The sequence below is a fragment of the Lutra lutra genome, chromosome 3, assembly GCF_902655055.1.
Source record: "Lutra lutra chromosome 3, mLutLut1.2, whole genome shotgun sequence".
NCBI classification, from domain to species: domain Eukaryota; kingdom Metazoa; phylum Chordata; class Mammalia; order Carnivora; family Mustelidae; genus Lutra; species Lutra lutra.
Window position 1 is genome coordinate 93,919,433 of NC_062280.1, and position 18,146 is coordinate 93,937,578.

Consider the following 18,146-nt stretch of genomic DNA (forward strand, 5'->3'; position numbering starts at 1 on the left):
GTGGGAACTCTGCTTGAAGAGCAGTGGCCTGCCTGTGCATCAGATCATGGTTTAAGGTAAGTCCAAGCTGAGAACTGACTCCTTGGCTCTGTTTCTGGAGCCAGCTTCCCTGCTCCAATACCTGGGAGCTCTGCCACCCTCAAAAACCCCTGGGCTTTTTGACCCTGCAGGTCCTGAGACCACACTGTCCTTGCGAGGGCTATATCCCCACTGAGGCTCTGGAGCGACATCCCTTAGTGGAGCAGACTTCTAAAAATTCCGATTTTGTGCTCTGCTGCTCTTCCACTTGCCAGGAGCCAGCCCTTCCCTCCATGGTCTATCTTCCTGTAGGTTGCTTTGGATCCACTTTTCTGCACATCCTACCTTCCGGAAAGTGGTCAATTTTCTGTTCCTAGAATTGCTGCTCTTATTCTCTTCTACCTCCTATTGAGTTTGTAGGTTTTCAGAATGGTTTGATAACAAGCAAAACTCCCGGGACAGGATGATACTTAGATCTCCTACACCTCTGCCATCTTGCTCCTCCCTCCACACGTAGTGTTTTATTCTATCCTTTTCCTTACTTTTCTGAAGGGAAAATGGAGTGGTGACTGGAGCTTGGTTTCTGATTTGAAGGAATGGGAAATGAGATTTGAAAGAGCAGTGTTCATGCTGATGTGGTGCTCTGTGCCCAGTGAGTGAGGGTTTGAAGCTTAGAATTGGAAGCATTGGTGTTCAGGAAGGATATGGTCTGAGTTTCTTCCACACAGAGTCGCTCAGTTTGTCTGCCTAAATAGACCTGTTTCTGCTTTTTGAAGGGCAGTTTGAAGATGGCTCAAAACCCTATGGCGCTGGAGGAATGATCTGGAAGGGACACATCAGTAGACCAGTGTAGACAAACCCAGGGAATTCCAGAAACAATGAACACATTTCTGAGACTGAAGTTTGCTTCTCTGTGATAGCATTGCACTGGGGTGGAAAGCAGTCTCTGGGTCTTAGGAGTCACCATGTCAGCAGGTGTGAGTCTGGCAGGGCAGTCAGATCAGAGAGCTGGGAGACTGTGAGGCCATGGTGGTGGGCCTTTGCTGTTGATGCACAGGCCAACTTGTTCCAAGGACAGGGCTCTGCTTCCTGGCCAGGTTTCCTGCTGCAGATGTGATAGGAAATTTGCCTCCTGTTGGGTTCTCCAGCCCTCATTTCAGCGGGGGGCTTGGTGGGAAGTAACCCACAGACAGCATTATGGATTCTTGCCCAGTATGCCTCTTGCTTCCTCAGACGAGGCACCGCAGGTGTCTTCTGCCTGGTGTCTGTGAATTCAGCCAGCAGAAGCTCTTCTTCCAGAGCCACACCCATGAGAAATCCTCCACTTTCCTGTGCTGTGTGCAAGAGGCTGGTTTTCATTTGGAACTGAAATCTCAGCTCCCACCATGAGGTATACATAAAGCCTGATTAGAGACACTTCTTTTGTAAATGATCATAAACTTCTATTTCAAGTGATTAATTGAGAAAAGGATTTTAGTTATGAACAAGATTTTAGCTAGTTATAAATATAAAATCTAAGACCCCATCAAAGATACCACTCTTTCTTCTTATAATTTCTCTTCTCAGAGAAATAAGAGCTGGTGGATGAAATCTTCTTTTTTTTTCCCAATATGCACAATATTGACTAGATTGAGTTATAAATTCTTCATTATTTTAGAAAACAATGTTTATTAAAAAGTTTATTTTTATTTCATGTAGAACGGATTTAAATTTAATCACCTCACTTTTGTTTGGCCTCAATCCATACAATCATTTTCTTTATTTGAGATACTGATATGATGAAAAATATGATGACATAATACAGAATTATACTTACATTTCTAGACTGAATTTCTTGATCCTATTTTATATTCTTTTTGGCATCATATTTGATTTAATTTGTTATGTACAATTTTTTTATGCTTTTAAGTGATACTGATTTTGTTTTATTTTTAATCTTATTTTGTTACTATGAGCTTCTCAAGAAGAATTTTTAAGCTTTTAAAAAAATTCTATATAACCTGGAAGAGTTTCAATAGCCTAGGATTTGTCCTTTAATGTTTAAATCCCCTATTGGTAAGGCATTCTGGGTTTTATGTGGCTCAGGGAAATAAGTTTAAAGTTTTTGTTCAAATAATAGAGACATTTAAAGTTATAAAATATTATTCTGAGTTTAATTTGGTTATTCATAAGTTTTAATAAGAATAATTGCGTTCCTATTTTCACTTTCAAAGTCCTGTACCAATCCAGATTGTATTTCTTATTGATGTGAATTACTTGAGATTTCTAAAAAAATTCCAATAAGATATCTTGGGGAATTTGTTGTTCATTTGTTACTATTGCTCAGCTTAGTAAAATTTGGCCAGAGAATATTGGCACTAAAATTTTGTGATGTAGATTTTTCTCTATAGCTTACCATTTTATTTGTATCAAAGTTCTATGAGTATTAAAAATAATATTTGTACATTTTTATAAGGTTTCATGTAAAATCTACATTATTGATTATGTCATTCACATATCTATATTATCCTTTTGTTTAAATTGTTTGCAAATGACTGAAAGATGTGTGTTAAAATCAATTACTAAGAACCTGTTTTTGCTGTACATCATAAACAATACATTTATCCATTAGAAACCTTTTTATCCAATTCCATTATTTTGGCTTTAAGTCTTCTTCATCAGGCGTTAATATTGATGCTCATTTGTTCATTACTGATGCACATATGTGCCTATTCTTCCTCTTCCACACCAGCCCATAAAACCAGAGACTAAATTATTGCTTTATGATGAAATGTCAAATTAAACACTTGTATAGATGTGAGTAGCTACTTTTTTTCCACTACAAGGAAAGCTACACTGTTATGATGAGAAGTTTGATTGTAACTAAGGAATCAAGCAAAGGGAGTTAACTAAAATAACCCAATACTTAATGATATTCTGTTAAGGAAGGCAATGCATTAGCCTTTGTATTGAATGACTCAGAAAGGGAGAATCTTTATAGTTTACAGGCTATGATTGTCTTGTTAGGGTCCATAATCAAAGGAGCGAGACTGATACAAAGCAAAGGTCAAGCAAAGCTTTATTTCGCGCCAAGCATCAAGAATCAAATTGACCGGTCAGGGCCGTCTCTTGCAAAGAGGCGACCCCTCCCAGCCTCACAGACTAACTTTTATAGAGTAAAGGCCATGTGGTTGAGCCTGGCCACACACAGGTGGCCAATGAGATTACAATACTGCACAGTCATGTTAGGTCACACACGGGCGGCCAATTGAATTACAATTCACCCTAGTAGATATAAGCATGCCCCACTGATTGGATGTCTCTACCTGGCCTGACCCACCCTTGTATCTGGGCTTTGCTACCTGGGGCTGGTAGCTAGGGAGACAAGTATGCATGCCCCACTGATTGGCTATCTCTACCTGGCCTGACCCACCCTTGTATCTGAGCTTTGCAAGTAAGTTCCTCTGCGAGGGGCAGGGTCAATCTAAGTTTACTGCATAAACAACAAAATGGCTCCCTCTGATTAAGTAGGCCCTTATAGTCTTTCTTTTTTTAATCACTCTGTTTAATTTTCTCTTTTTACATGTTAAAAGTTTGAGTCTTATAAATAACATACTATAAGTTTCTGACTCAATATGAAATAAATTCTTATGGAGTGGCTGCAGACACTGGTTGCCTATGTCTGAGGACTCACTTCTCCAAGTAGAAGGCTGGGTTCTAGCTTTCACGGCCATAAAATATGGCGGACCTCAATGCCCTCTGACTGCGGCCACTCACTTTCTTCTTTTTTAATGTAGACTAGTAATTTAATAATAATTATTTTGTAATTGTAATCTTTTTAAATATAGGTTTATTTTGTAATCATAATCTTTTTTAATATGGGCAAATAATTTAATAATTATTATTTTTAATTGTTGTAAAACAGATTGCAGCTATATAGAACGTAAGTTTCTTACTTTGACACAATATCATCAGGTATATGGTTATGACACAGTTTCTATCAGAGTATTCTGATTATTCTATTCAGACACTTGGGTCTCAAAAAAAAAAAAAAAGAAAGGGTGAAAACACATTTAGATTATAGTATAATGATGCCAGATAAGATACCCATTTTTGCGTGTGTGTGATTAGTTTGGAGGAAGCATTGTGACATTGTGCTAAAGTTGTCCTATCATGTTGATTGTTACAAACCAAATTACCTGGAATACCACTTTTCTTCTATAAGATGAAGGATTACAGTGGCTGACCCTCCACTCCAATCACATATACACAACCCCCTACACATGGAGTCCTGCATCCCACAATGAGGGCAAGCTGGGAGTGAGTATATTTTCTGTCATTCTGTGTACAGCTCTGGAATACTCCTCTCAGAAGAACTGGAGAGCTTAATTCTTGCTGCTCATCTACTGCCCTTGCCCCAGCACCCAGCTTCTGAACTCAGAGGCATGAGATTCTGCTGGTTATCTATGGGACTTTGAACTTACCCATGATGTCTTAACTTTGCCCAGCCCTCCCTCATTCTGGTCTCACCTATACTATATCTTGCAAAGATTCTACAAAATTTCTGGTATGTGGCTGGTACTTGTCCTCTATTTCCAATGTGGTATAAATATTTCCCTATGGATGGAGGGAATGGGAGAGGTGGTAGGGAAAGTAGTCAAATGAGCAAGGTCAGTTTGCCCTGTTATATTGAAATAGGTCATTTAGTCACTTCAGACTGTTTAATTAATTAACCATATTAACCTTTTAATGAATTGCCATGTAATAGTTAAAGTGTATTGGGCTGAGACTAAGGATAAATAGACCTGTTAAAAAACCTACTACATGAACTACAATTGACCAGAGCTTCAGGTTCATTACCTGAAATATGAGATAGAAAGGGTTTTGATCTCTAAAGTTCCTTTCACTTATCTTAATTAATGACTGTGTGTTTTTTTAGTGACACTAGTTTTTAATACTGCATTTAACTACAACATTTCACTAGGACTACATTTCATTGCAGTTTGACTATTATGAGTTAACCCTGACATGGATGTAAAAGTCTGATCCTAAATAAGAATGAGTGTCATTGCCTCTGAATTTTGAGCAGACTGTAGTCATAACAAATGACGTCTATGCACCCACTTTATGTATCTATCATGTGATAATCATTCATTTATGTTACTTGGTACTGTAGATACTTTAAGGGCCATTTCTCCTGGCTATTATTGATGAAAAATATTATGCTCCATTACTCAGCATTTAGAACTAATGACTGCTCCTCTCAGCTTGTTGTCAACCAGCTTCTTCTTCTATCTCCAGAACACTTATGATGGCAAAAGGCATCTTTTGAAAGATTTTAAAGTCAGGAGAGGTCATGTTCATGAAGTCCCTGTTCCTTGTCAATTCTTCAACATAATATTTAGTCATGTGAGAGTTTGCCCACCTGGAAGCTCCAGTTCACTAAGGAAATAGCAAACAAGACTGCTGCTTATAAAAATGAGGTAATACTTGTGCTTTCCTAGAAGTCTAGTTAATTTCATTGCTTCATGCCATGATAAGTCATGCAAAATTGTCAGATATAGAAAATTTGGGGGGGGATTGGTATATATATAATGACAAAACCAATTATATTAATGAAATTGACCAGCTAATTTTTCAAATATCTGAATTATCTAATAGCCAAAGAGGACTTTTTAAAATTGTGGTTTGAAATAGATTTGGCTCTTGGAAAGGATCATAGGTGTTACCTTTTACTCCATCCCAACCAGCCCAATGAGTTCTTCTAATATAGCCATGGCAGGTGGCCATCAGCCTTTGTTAAGCATGTCTCATTATAAAGAAATCTCTATTACCAATATAAATATTTCTTTTTTTGAACATGTTTTTAAAAAGTTAGGTTTACTAATTTCCTCTTGTTTTTACCAGTTGGTCCTAATTTTTCACCTACACCCTCATCCTCAAGCTTATCCTCCTCCTCTGTATCTCCATTGAGAAAGGAAAGCTTTTCCTCTTTCATTCACAGGTGTAGTCATCTGACAAGTCAATTATTGGATACATAATGTGTGTGTATATATTTAATACCTACTATATATTAGGTATAATACCAGATACTAGAGTAAAATAGTGATTATGGTAAAAATTGTAGCATCCCTCCGAGAATTTCCTGGCTAGGAGTAATGTGGACTAAATGAACTGTTCATTTTAATATATGGTCAGTGTTTCCAATCTTTGAATATGAATTTTGGGAAATACCTTTGCATAGAATAACCTTATATGTGTTCAATCCTCCCACCCCACAAATTAATAATTTTGATGTTATATTGCATTTTAAAAGTACTTTAAATATAATATTGTATTGTATCTATATAGTACTTAAAGGAATAACAATGATCATAATTGAAAGTACAACTTAATAGTACTTTAATGTGTATTGTTACCTTGGCTTCATTTTTAAGGAAAGGAAACTGATTCATCCAAGTGACTCATTCAGAGTCATAGAATTGATGAGTGAAATAACTAGATCCGATACTCAGCTCTCTAACTCAGACCTCTGCTGAATATTAGCCATTGGGAAAGAATCTTTGCATTTGCATGGGGAAGAGGTACCCTCTTTTTTGAATCAATCCTATCCAGTGACACTAAGTAGCACAAAAGGCAAGCAGCTCCCACAGCAGAATGGGCATTTAAAAAGGACTTCTTATAGATTCATATTTAAAATAGGAATCTTTATAACAAAAATTATTTTAATTCATGCTCAAATAGTAGTGATATGGTTATTAGAAACATGTATCATAATTTTAGATGTGAATAATTTGAAATATGTTTAAAGAAACAAAGACATTTCATTAGATAGCTCTGGAAATAAGTATTGAGGACATCTACATTTACTATTCCAGTGGACTCCAGGGTTCAGCCAGTCAGAGAAGCCTACTGCAAATAAATTGCAAAGATAGCTATAAAGTACGTACCCCCCAAATCACAGAACATTTGGACTTCATAACTCTCAGAAAGTTATCTTGACTCATTTTGAGAGTGAGTGGTATCTGGTACCTATAGATTGTCCTGAAATGTCCATCAATGACAGAAGAGGCAGGGGTTAAATCAGTGAGTCCTAGGTTATTCTTCTGTGCAGAGTTCTTTCATTCAATTTTTGCTGTTAAAGATTGATTGACTGATTTGAGAGAGAGAGAGGGAGAGACATGAGAGGGCAGGGGAAGAGAATTTCTAAGTAGACAACCTGATGAACATGGAGTCAGTCCCTGCAAGGCTGGATCCCAGGACCCTGAGATTATGACCTGAGCTGAAACCAAGAGTCCAGTGCTCAACCAACTGAGCCACCCAGGCAGTCTGAATTTTTGCTGTTAATGAATGCAAGTGACCAAGAAAATTAAACACACACACACACAACTAAATAGCTATATAGACTCTTCTCCTGCCATGGAAACTTGCTTAGAACCTTAGAAATAAAGGCATTTAAGTTTCCCTTTCTTAGGCTGAAAAATAACAGAGAGAATTTATATTTAATTGAGAAGGCTTAATCATCACCATTTCTAGTTAACATCAAAATTACACAATATGTAACACACACACACACACACACACACACACACACACACACACAGATACTTTAAATGAATTTCTAATTCCAGAAGTGAGAAAGTCCAGAATTCCCTTAACATTTTCATGGATCCATTGATTCTTTAAAGTTCATGTTTGCAAGTGCATTTCAATTTACAAGTGACTGTGAAATAGTCATAAAAAAAACAAGTACACTATTTACCCTCAGAGCCTTATTTCAAATATTTTCCACAATAGATAATAGTATGACACTTAAGGCAAGGCAATTTTAGAAAACTTGAGAGAACCAATATCACTTGTTGGATAAAACAAATAATTGGAAGTTATAGAAAACAATAGATACATAATTCATTCACTTTATATAATTCAACAAAGAATATTTAAAATCCAATTTCTTTCCTTGTAAGTCAGGCAAATGCATCTGATTTCCTTTACTCACCCTTTACATAATTCTGACTCTAAAACTGAGGGTAAGAGGAAGATGGAGAGAGTTAAGGTTGAAGAAGGAAGGTTTTCTGAATTTTCATAAATAAGTATGTAATAAGGTATGTAGCAATCTGTGGTATAACTTTCTCACTTCAAATAGTGCATAGACATGTTATACTCCCTTGCATATTGTAAAAGCTTTTTTCCCATTCCCCAACCCTGCTCTCTTCTGGCAATCACCAGTTTGTTCTTCATTGTTATGAGTATATTTCTGTTTTTAGTTTGTTTGTTCATTTGGTTTATTTTTTAAAATTCTGCATAAAAGTTAAATCATATGGTATTTGTCTTTCTCTATCTGACTATTCACTTAGAATAATACCCAGTAGGTACATTGATGATGTTACAAATGGCAAGATCTCATTCTTTTTTATGGCTCAGTAATATCACATTGTGTGTGTGTGTGTGTGTGTGTGTGTGTGTGTGTGTGTGTGTATACGTATATGTATATATGTATATGTGTGTATATATGGGTATACTATATACATACAAATATATATAGTGGTATGTTATATATATATATATATATATATATATATATACACACATACCACCTCTTTTTTAAGTTTTTAACTTTAATTCCAGTTATTGTTAACACACAGCATTATATTAGTTTCAGGTATATAATATGGTGATTCAACAATTCTATATATTACTCAGGGAATGTGATGATAAGTGTACTCTTTAATCTCCATCACCTATTTTACCCATCTCCCTACTCATCTCCCCTCTGGTTAACCAGCAGTGTGTTCTCTATTCTGAAGAGTCTCTTTCTTGGTTTCTCTTTCTGTCTTCTTCTTTCCTTTGCTTGTTTTGTTTCTTAACTTCCAATTAGGAGTGAAGTCTCATGGTATTTGTCTTTCTCTGACTGAGTTGTTTTACTTAGCATTATACCCTCTAAATCCATCCATGTTGTTGCAAATGGCAAAATTGCATTCTTTTTTATGGCTGAATAATATTCCAGTCTGTGTGTGTGGTGTGTGTATGTATGTGTGCATCATAGCTTCTTTATCTGTTCAACTACCAATGGACACTTGAGCTATTTCCATAATTTGGTTATTAAAAATAATGTTGCAATAAACATAGGGGGACCCTTTATTGGATATGTCATTTGGAAATATCTTTTCCCATTCCATAGGCTGATGTTTGGTTTTGTTAATTGTTTCATTCACTGTGCAAAATATTTTATTTTGATGTAGTCCCAATGGTTTCTTTTCGCTTTTATTTCCTTTCCTCAGGAGACATATCTAGAAAAAGGTTGCAGTAGCCAATGTCACAGAAATTACTGCCTAGGCTCTCTTCTAGAATTTTTGTGGTTTCAGGTCTCACAATTAGGTCCTTAATCCATTTTGAATTTATTTTTATGCATGATGTAAGAATGTGGTATAGTTTCATTGTTTTTCATGTTGCTGTCCAGTTTTGTTTCCAACATCATTTGTCGAATGTCTTTTTCCTATTGGATATTCTTTTCTACTTTGTTGAATATTCATTGACCATATAATTGTGGGTTCATTTCTGGGTTTTCTATTCTGTTTTGTTGATCTATGTGCTATTTTTGTGCCAGTACCATACTGCTCTGATTACCACAGCTTTGTAATATAACTTGAGGTCTAGAATTGTGATGCCTCCAGTTGTTTTTTGTTTTTTTTCTTTTTCAGGATTGCTTTGACTATTTGGAGTCTTTTGCAGCTCCATACACATTTTGGACTGTTTGTTCTAGTTCTGTGAAAAATGCTGGTGGCATTTTGATAGGGATTGCATTAAATCTGAAGATTGTTTTGGGTAGTATAGACATTTTAGTAATATTTGTTTTTCCAATCCATGAGCATGAAATGTCTATTTATTGTGTGTCATCTTTAATTTCTTTAATTAATATTTTATAGTTTTCAGAGTATAGGTCTTTCACCTCTTTGGTACTTTATTCCTAGGTATTGTTATTTTTAGTACTATTGTAAATGGGATTGTTTTCTTAATTTCTCTTTCTGCTACTTCATTATTAGTGTATAGAAATGTAATGGATTTCTGTACATTGATTTATATCCTGCGACTTTACTGAACTCATTTATGAGTTCTAGTAGTTTTTTGGTGGAGTCTTTAGGGATTTCTATATGTATAGTATCATGTCATCTGCAAATAGTGAAAGCTTTACTTCCTCTTTGCCAATTTGGATAATTGGATAATTATCCAATTTGCCAATTGGATAATTTTTATTGTCTGATTCCTGTAGCAATGTTGAATAAAAGTGGTAAGAGTGGGTATCGTTTTCTTGTTCTTTACCTTAGGGAAAAGCTCTCACTTTTTCCCCATTAAGTAGGATGTTTGCTGTGGGTTTTTCATATACAGCCTTTATTATGTTGAGCTATGTTCCCTCTAAACCTACTTTGTTGAATGTTTTTATCACAAATGGATGTTGTAATTTGTCAAATACTCATTCTGCATCTATTGAAATTGTCATATGGTTTTTATCCTTTCTCTTATTGATGTGATGCATTGTGACGATTGATTTGTGACTATTAAATCATACTTGTATCCCAGATCTAAATCCCACTTGATCATGGTGAATGACTTTTTTTTTTTTTTTTACTGTTTTGTTGGATTCAGTTTGCTAGTATTTTGTTTTATTAGGATAATGCCTCATAGAATGAACCAGGAATTTTTCCTTCCTTTCTATTTTTTGGAATAGTTTGATTATTTAAACATTTGGTAGAGTTCATCTATGAAGCCATCTGGTCCTGGCCTTTTGTTTGTTAGGAATTTTTTTTATTACAACTTTTTCTTTATTCATTTATCAATTGATGGACACTTGGGTTGCTTCCATATCTTGACTATTATAAATAATGCCACAATGAACATAGATATACATGTATTTTTTTCAAATTTGTGTTTTTGTTTTCTTTGGGTAAGTACTGGAACTACTGGATTGTATGGTATTTCTGTTTTTAACTTTTTCAAAAAATTCCATACTTCTTTCTATGGTGGTTGTACCAATTTACCAACAGTACATGAAGATTTCCTTTGCTCTACATCCTTGCCAAGACATTTCTTGTCTTTTTGAAACTATCATTCTGACTGGTATGGGGTGGTATCTCATTGTGGTTTTGTTTTGTACTTGCCTTATTATTAATGATAGAGAACACCTTTTCATAACAGAACACCTGTTTCTGTTAGACATTCGTATATATTCATAAAAAAAAAAAAGTCTATTCAGGTTCCCTGCCTATTTTTAACTGGTTTATTTGGTTTTATTTGGTGTTGGGTTATATGAGTTCTTTATCTAATTTGCATATTAACTGCAATTCAGAGAAGTAATGCTTGAATTAACAATACTGAACAGGAGAATAAATTAATTGGTTATATTTCTAACTGTACTGGCTGAATTTATGTCATGTAGATACTTCATTTTATGTATTAATATATATAATATTATTTTAAGTTATATACATTTACATTTAATTTTTCCCCTTCAGATTGTTAATCAAATGTCATCTTCTCAGTGAGTGGCCTTCTTCTATGGCCTTCTATGTAAAAGGATAATACCCTTCTATCAAAAAATATAATCATTTCTCTCTATTGCTATAATTTTTTCCCATAATACTTATCACTATGTATTTTATATATTTACCCTATTTAGTATTTGTCTCTAACAATAGAAAATAAGTTTGACAAAGCAGACGTTCTATCTACTCCATGTATATCTCCTGTACTCCTGGTACAGTACCTGTTACATGGTGAGTACTCATAAATGCAAGCTATAGAAACCAGTAATGTCACCACTGAGTTCAGAAAACTTCCCTGCTAACTAGATTTATGTAAGCAAGGACTTTGATTTTACTTAGATTGTTGAAGATTAAATGGAGTTCTTTGTTTATTGTCATTTAGCATAACAATGAGTAGACTAAACTCATCGTTTCATCTCTCCTTGATTATAAGCCGCTATTGACTGATGACGATCTTGAATGCAGGTAGATTTGCTTTTCCTATTGAGGGTACTGAAAGTTTCTGCTGGACTCTTCATAGTTACAAAATGACAAGTTCTTTTCTGCTCAGTGAGGCTAGCCAGTCTGGACAGGAGAAAGATAATTTGAATAAAGCTGTATAGACCAGATATGCTGAGAAAGATGAATAATGCACAACTCATCAGAAATGTGGGATGTAGTGTAAAGAAAAATCTAACATTCTCCTTCATGATTTAGCTTCATTTTAAAGCAGTTCATCCTAGTACTAACCATAGATTTAATGTGCATGCATTTAAATTTTCAAAGCCCTTGCAAACTGTTACCACATCTTATTTGTGTAATTTGTATAACTAAGTTCTTGCAAGTTTTCTTCTGTCATACCACTAACTCTGGACCTGACTCCCTTATAGTCTCTAATGCATTGAAGGTATGGATTATGTCTTCATTTATGTGCCACTTAATTATAATATATTTTAAAATTCTTTATTTAAATTCAGTTTAGTTAACATACACTGTATTATTAGTTACCAGGGTAAAATTTAGTGATTCATCAGTTGCATATAACACCCAGTGTTCATTACATCTAGTGTCTTCCTTAATGCCGATCACCCAATTACCCCTTCCCCATCACCTCCCCTCCAATAACCCTCAGTTTGTTTCCTAGAGTTCCATGTTTCTTTTAGTTTGGCTTCCTCTTATTTTTCATCTGATTTTTATCTTTCCTTCCTTTTCTCTATATTCATCTGTTTTTATTTCTTAAAATTCCACATATGAGTGAAATCATATGATATTTGTCTTCTGACTGATTTATTTCACTTAGCATAATACCTTCTGTTCCATTCATGTCATTGCAAATGGCAAGATTTTATTCTTTTTGATGGCTGAGTAATATTAGTTTTATGTAATACATTATATAGCATTTTTATGTGTAATTTATATTATATGAAATATATATAAGTATACATATATATACACAGAAATATATATACACATATATGTACATATATATAAACTATTTCAGTGGTAATTGTTGATTTATTGTTTCTTAGACTAGGAATTGGTAAATCAGTTCTTTCTGTATACTTCCAGAGACACAAAGAGACATACTTTTTTATTTCATTCTGTTATGTATAAATTTAATATTGACAAATATTAAATTTATCTATTTAATATTCAACTAAATTGAATCTATTTAACAAATAGATCTATTTGTTAGATCTATTCTGACTAAACAAATCTATTCAACTAAAAATTATTGATAGAGGTTATGAAAGTTATGACTTATTCTCATTTGTCAATCACAAAGTCTTACTGAAAATCTAAAAAGTCTTAGCACAATATTAGATAATTGGAATGCTTTTTTGATACTACAAATTTTATATGCCTTCAAGAAATATATAGTTAGTGACCACTTTTAACTACCCCCTAAAAGTCAGAGGCCTATCTACCAAAACAGAAATTTATGCTTAATGTGTAGAAATGCTTCCAATTTGGGAGTTAATATTGCTTCATTGTGCTAAAATTCAATTCATTCTGCTAATATGCCTAGTGTTAACTCTTTTGCCTTATGGATTTTACAAAAATTATAATTTAAATTATTGCCATAAAGAAAGAAATGCAAGTACTTTATTCTTTTTTTAAATTCTAATATGAGTATAGTTGACACACAATATTGAACTAGTTCAGGGGTACAACATAGCAATTCATCTTCTCTATTTGTTATGGTGGATTCACCATAAGTGTATCTACTGCCTATCTGCTATATTATATCTATTATATAATATATAGTGTAACACAATAGTTTTATATCTACTATATAACACTACTGCAATATTATTGACTGTATTCCCTATACTATGCCTTTCATTCCTGTGATTTATTCCTTCTGTAACTAGAAGTCTGTATCTCCCACTCCCCTTCACCCACTTTACCCATTTCTCCATCTCTTCCCCTCTGGGAATCATCCGTTTGTTCACTGTGTTTATAAGTCTGATTTTGCTTTTTGTTTGTGTGTTTATTCATTTTTTTAAAAAAATTCCACATATGAGTTAAATTATGTGGAATTCTACATGAAATAAGTCAGATTGAGAAAAAAAAAATGCAAGTACTTTTACATGCATTCCTCCAACCCAGATTTTATCATTAAAATTCCAAGAAGTGTCTTTAAGAGCCTACCAGTCATCTTAAATACTAACTGCTTATTGCTGTTAGCTTCTTGGGAAGAAATCCAAAGGGGCATTGCTGATTTTTTTTCTGAGGCATGTCATTGAAAAGACTTTGAAAATAGGTCCAAATGAGGGCCTACAAGGGCAACTTGTCCTTATTTTCAAAATTTATTTCACTGAGCACAGACTGGTCCCTAGGTCAGATGATTGACTAGAGTTTTTTCCCACTCTGGATTATGTACCTGGCAGGCTGCCACCAACACCCTCTTAAACACATACTAGAAAATTTTAAAAGAGATGGTCCTGTCTTTGAGTCCTAGTTTTCAGGTTGGTAACCAGATGCTCATCTCCACAAGCTTTCACCAACATCGTCTGTTCATTCCAGCTGTACAAAGAGTATTGAATTCTCTCAGTGAAGGCATTTGACTTGGCTGTTTGGTGACATGCAGCAATGAATGATGCTTAAGAAATTGTAAAAGTTTTCATTGTGAGCCAGTATGTGTTCTGTTTAGTATATTAAAGGATCCTAAAACAGAGTGTTGGGTGGTCAGACCAGCCAGTGTCCAAGCTGACATAAATTGCCAGATATTTCACAGCTTTGTACTTATAGCTGGCCTATTTTCAAAGTTGCTTTACTCAGGACTACTGTAATTGCAATACAAAGGGAATGAAATGTCTTTATAGTGAAGTTCTAGTTCAGCCAGTTAGACTAATCCCAGCCCAAAGACAAGAGATCCCTTTGGAGATAGGCTACCTAAGAAGAGGTAGAAAGCAACCCAAAGGGAGAAGCTCAACCTGGATGATAAGCCCTTCTAATAGATGTCACACAGGGCTACACAGTCACATGCATATCACGGCATATAAGAGAATGTATGTTTATGAAAAAAAGAAAAAGAAAATATGTGCTTCTGTAATGCATCAACTTGCGTAAATCCATTAACAAAGGAAATAGAAATATCAAAACAGAAAAACTTAATTAATTATGTATATTTGGAATATATTAACATATGTACTAGATCTTACCATTGAATAATTATACAGAGAGAAGCAAAGAACTTCTTATAATTTGCATATCAGCTTTACTTTCAGGAAACAACTCATTTACTCTAAGCTATATACGATAAAACCTAAATGTCAAAGAAGGTAAAGACCAGGGCTAACACTTCCAAAGTTACACAAAGTCACTAAGTCACAAGCTTTAGCCTACTTGCTCTGATTGTCACCTTACTAGAAATGGAATGACCTTTAATATCACGGTTTCAGTTTCACTAGAGTTCTTATAAATATTATATATAATTTGTTAAACATGTTTATTTTCATGTAAATATTTAGCAGTCTATGTATAGTATATTCAATATTTTGTATAATGAATTTATCAAAAATTTATCTCATTACCTGTATAAAAGGCTGAGTTATAGAACATTTCCCATTTTGCCTACCTCCCAACCCCCCACCTCTGATAACTACCAGTTCATTTTCTATATCTGTGAGTTCAGGGTTGTTTTTTTTTTTTAATATCTTTTAAGTTTTAATAATTTTTAAAAAGACTTTTATTTATTTATTTGACAGAGAGAGACACACAGAGAGAGGGAACAAAAGCAGGGAGGAGCAGGGGAGGGAGAAGCAGACTTCCCACTGAGCAGTGAGCCCAATGTGGGCCTGGATCTCAGGACCCTGGGATCATGACCCCAGCCGAAGGCAGCCACCCAACGACTGAGCCACCCAGGTGCCCAATAATGTTTTTGGTAGAAAAACTTTTCTCTCCATCCCGGGGTTCTTGAATTTTCTATTTATTTATTTATTTTTTTTTATAATTTTTTTTTATTTTTTCAGCATAACAGTATTCATTATTTTTGCACCACACCCAGTGCTCCATGCAATCCGTGCCCTCTACAATACCCACCACCTGGTGCCCCCAACCTCCCAACCCCCACCCCTTCAAAATTCTCAGATCGTTTTTCAGAGTCCATAGTCTCTCATGGTTCACCTCCCCTTCCAATTTCCCTCAACTCCCTTCTCCTCTCCATCTCCCCTTGTCCTCCATGCTATTTGTTATGCTCCACAAATAAGTGAAACCATATGATAATTGACTCTCTCTGCTTGACTTATTTCACTCAGCATAATCTCTTCCAGTCCCGTCCATGTTGCTACAAAACTTGGGTATTCATCCTTTCTTTTTTCTTTTCTTTTTTTTTTTTTTTTTACAGCTTTATAAACATATATTTTTACCTCAGGGGTACAGGTCTGCGAATCACCAGGTTTACACACTTCACAACACTCACCATAGCACATACCCTCCCCAATATCCATAACCCCACCCCCTCACCCAACCCCCTCCCCCCATCAACACTCAGTTTGTTTTGTGAGATTAAGAGTCACTTATGGTTTGTCTCCCTCCCAATCCCATCTTGTTTCATTTGAATTTTCTATTTAACATCTGTCTCATTAGCAACAACTGTTATCACAGAGTGATGTCATATTGACTCTGACAGACCTTTCATACTTTTCTTGCTCTAAGGTGGCCATAAATGTATAGACTGACAACTGATAAGGGGGAGAATAAGATGGAGTAAGCATTGCTAACAGAGTTATTTAAAATGGAGCTGGGAGGACACTGAAGATATGAGGCTTATACATGTTTCCTATTTCAAATCCTCAGACTTGTTGAACTCAGCTAAAAGGCAGGGCCTCTGCTGCATGTTATAATGGACAGATAATTATCTGACCATGTTGATTTTTTTTAATGTGACATTTTATTAACTAAGCCCATTTACAAAAAAATTATATATGTGGCTTACTTACCCTATCACATAAAGTACTACAGCTAGTAATAGGTAAATATCGATACACTTTTTTTAGAATTAGTGTCTAGTAGAGGAAAAATATGGATTAAGGATAATAGACTAATCCTATCCCTCCATCACTTCTCTCTCCTAATTACCCATTAAATGATTATAGATAAATGTTTAAAAGACTAAGTCCTAACAGCGAGAGTAAAAAAGAGAATCATTGGTGAACATATAGTTTCAGTAAATTCTGGGATATGGATAGCATAGCAATGGCTAATAGGAAAAGAGAATAAGCAGGAGCCAGGAACAAGATGTAGTGAAAGAAAAAGCAAATCTGACAGTAAGATGTCAGATAGCATATTAGAGATCCATGAGAAAGGGAGGGCAAAGCAAGAAATTAATTCAAAGTATCTGTGGGGTAAACATCCCAGTTTTTTCTTTGTATTTCCCTCCCATATATTTATAATGTAGAGACTACTTCCAAGAAAAAGCTGTAGGGCTTTTTCCTGAAAAAATAAAATTACCTGTTTGGGAATTAATGGTAATTAGGACTGGTTTTGGTGCTCTCCTCTTTCTGGTATGTGCATGACACACAGGTTGTTCAGATTCCCATCCTCCTACCTTAAAAAGGAAGGCTGCATTTTATACACATAAAGCCTTTCTAGTCTTTTTGTGGTATATGAGAGGAAATTGAAAGTCACAGATACAAAAGAAGAGGAAACCACTGCAACTTCCTGGGAAAATCAACCCCAAAACAAGGATTACTCTCTATATACACTTGACTAAAATCTTGAAAAAATAAGATAAGACACAATTTTAAGTTCGAAATGCATTACTAGCATCCCCTCTTCATCTCTTTCATAAGCGTAGACAGCCAAGAAAACAAAAAACCAATCCCTGATTCATAGTTTTTGCCAATTTCTGAGGTATATATGTTCCTGCCATTGGAGATTTTAAACTATCATTGTGACATTTTTTAACACAAAGTTGGGAATTACATCATTAGATAGTATTCAAAATACAGAAATAATACATATAAATACCTCAATAGCATCAATAATGGTAAAATGTACTAAATACTTAAGTGATGAGTTTTTAATATATTTCACTTGTTCATCTAATTTAATGTTTAATAATGATCATGTTTAAGAACCAGCTCACAAAAGTCTGAATAATTTAACAATTGGATTTATGAA

At 34.8% G+C, this 18,146-nt stretch overlaps 1 long non-coding RNA gene across 2 annotated transcripts in view; it reads left to right on the top strand.

Moving 5' to 3' along the window:
• The first annotated feature begins 3,419 nt into the window (after positions 1–3,419).
• The window catches only part of LOC125096065 (uncharacterized), a 38,576-nt gene continuing 23,849 nt past the window's right edge, over positions 3,420–18,146 (top strand). Inside the window, exons 1-2 of one of the 2 annotated variants that reach the window (XR_007126048.1) lie at positions 3,420–3,451; positions 5,299–5,480. This is a non-coding gene — a long non-coding RNA (uncharacterized LOC125096065). Of the gene's footprint in view, positions 3,452–4,238; positions 4,318–5,298; positions 5,481–18,146 lie in introns of those variants that run through there. The other variant, XR_007126047.1, reaches the window with a different exon arrangement.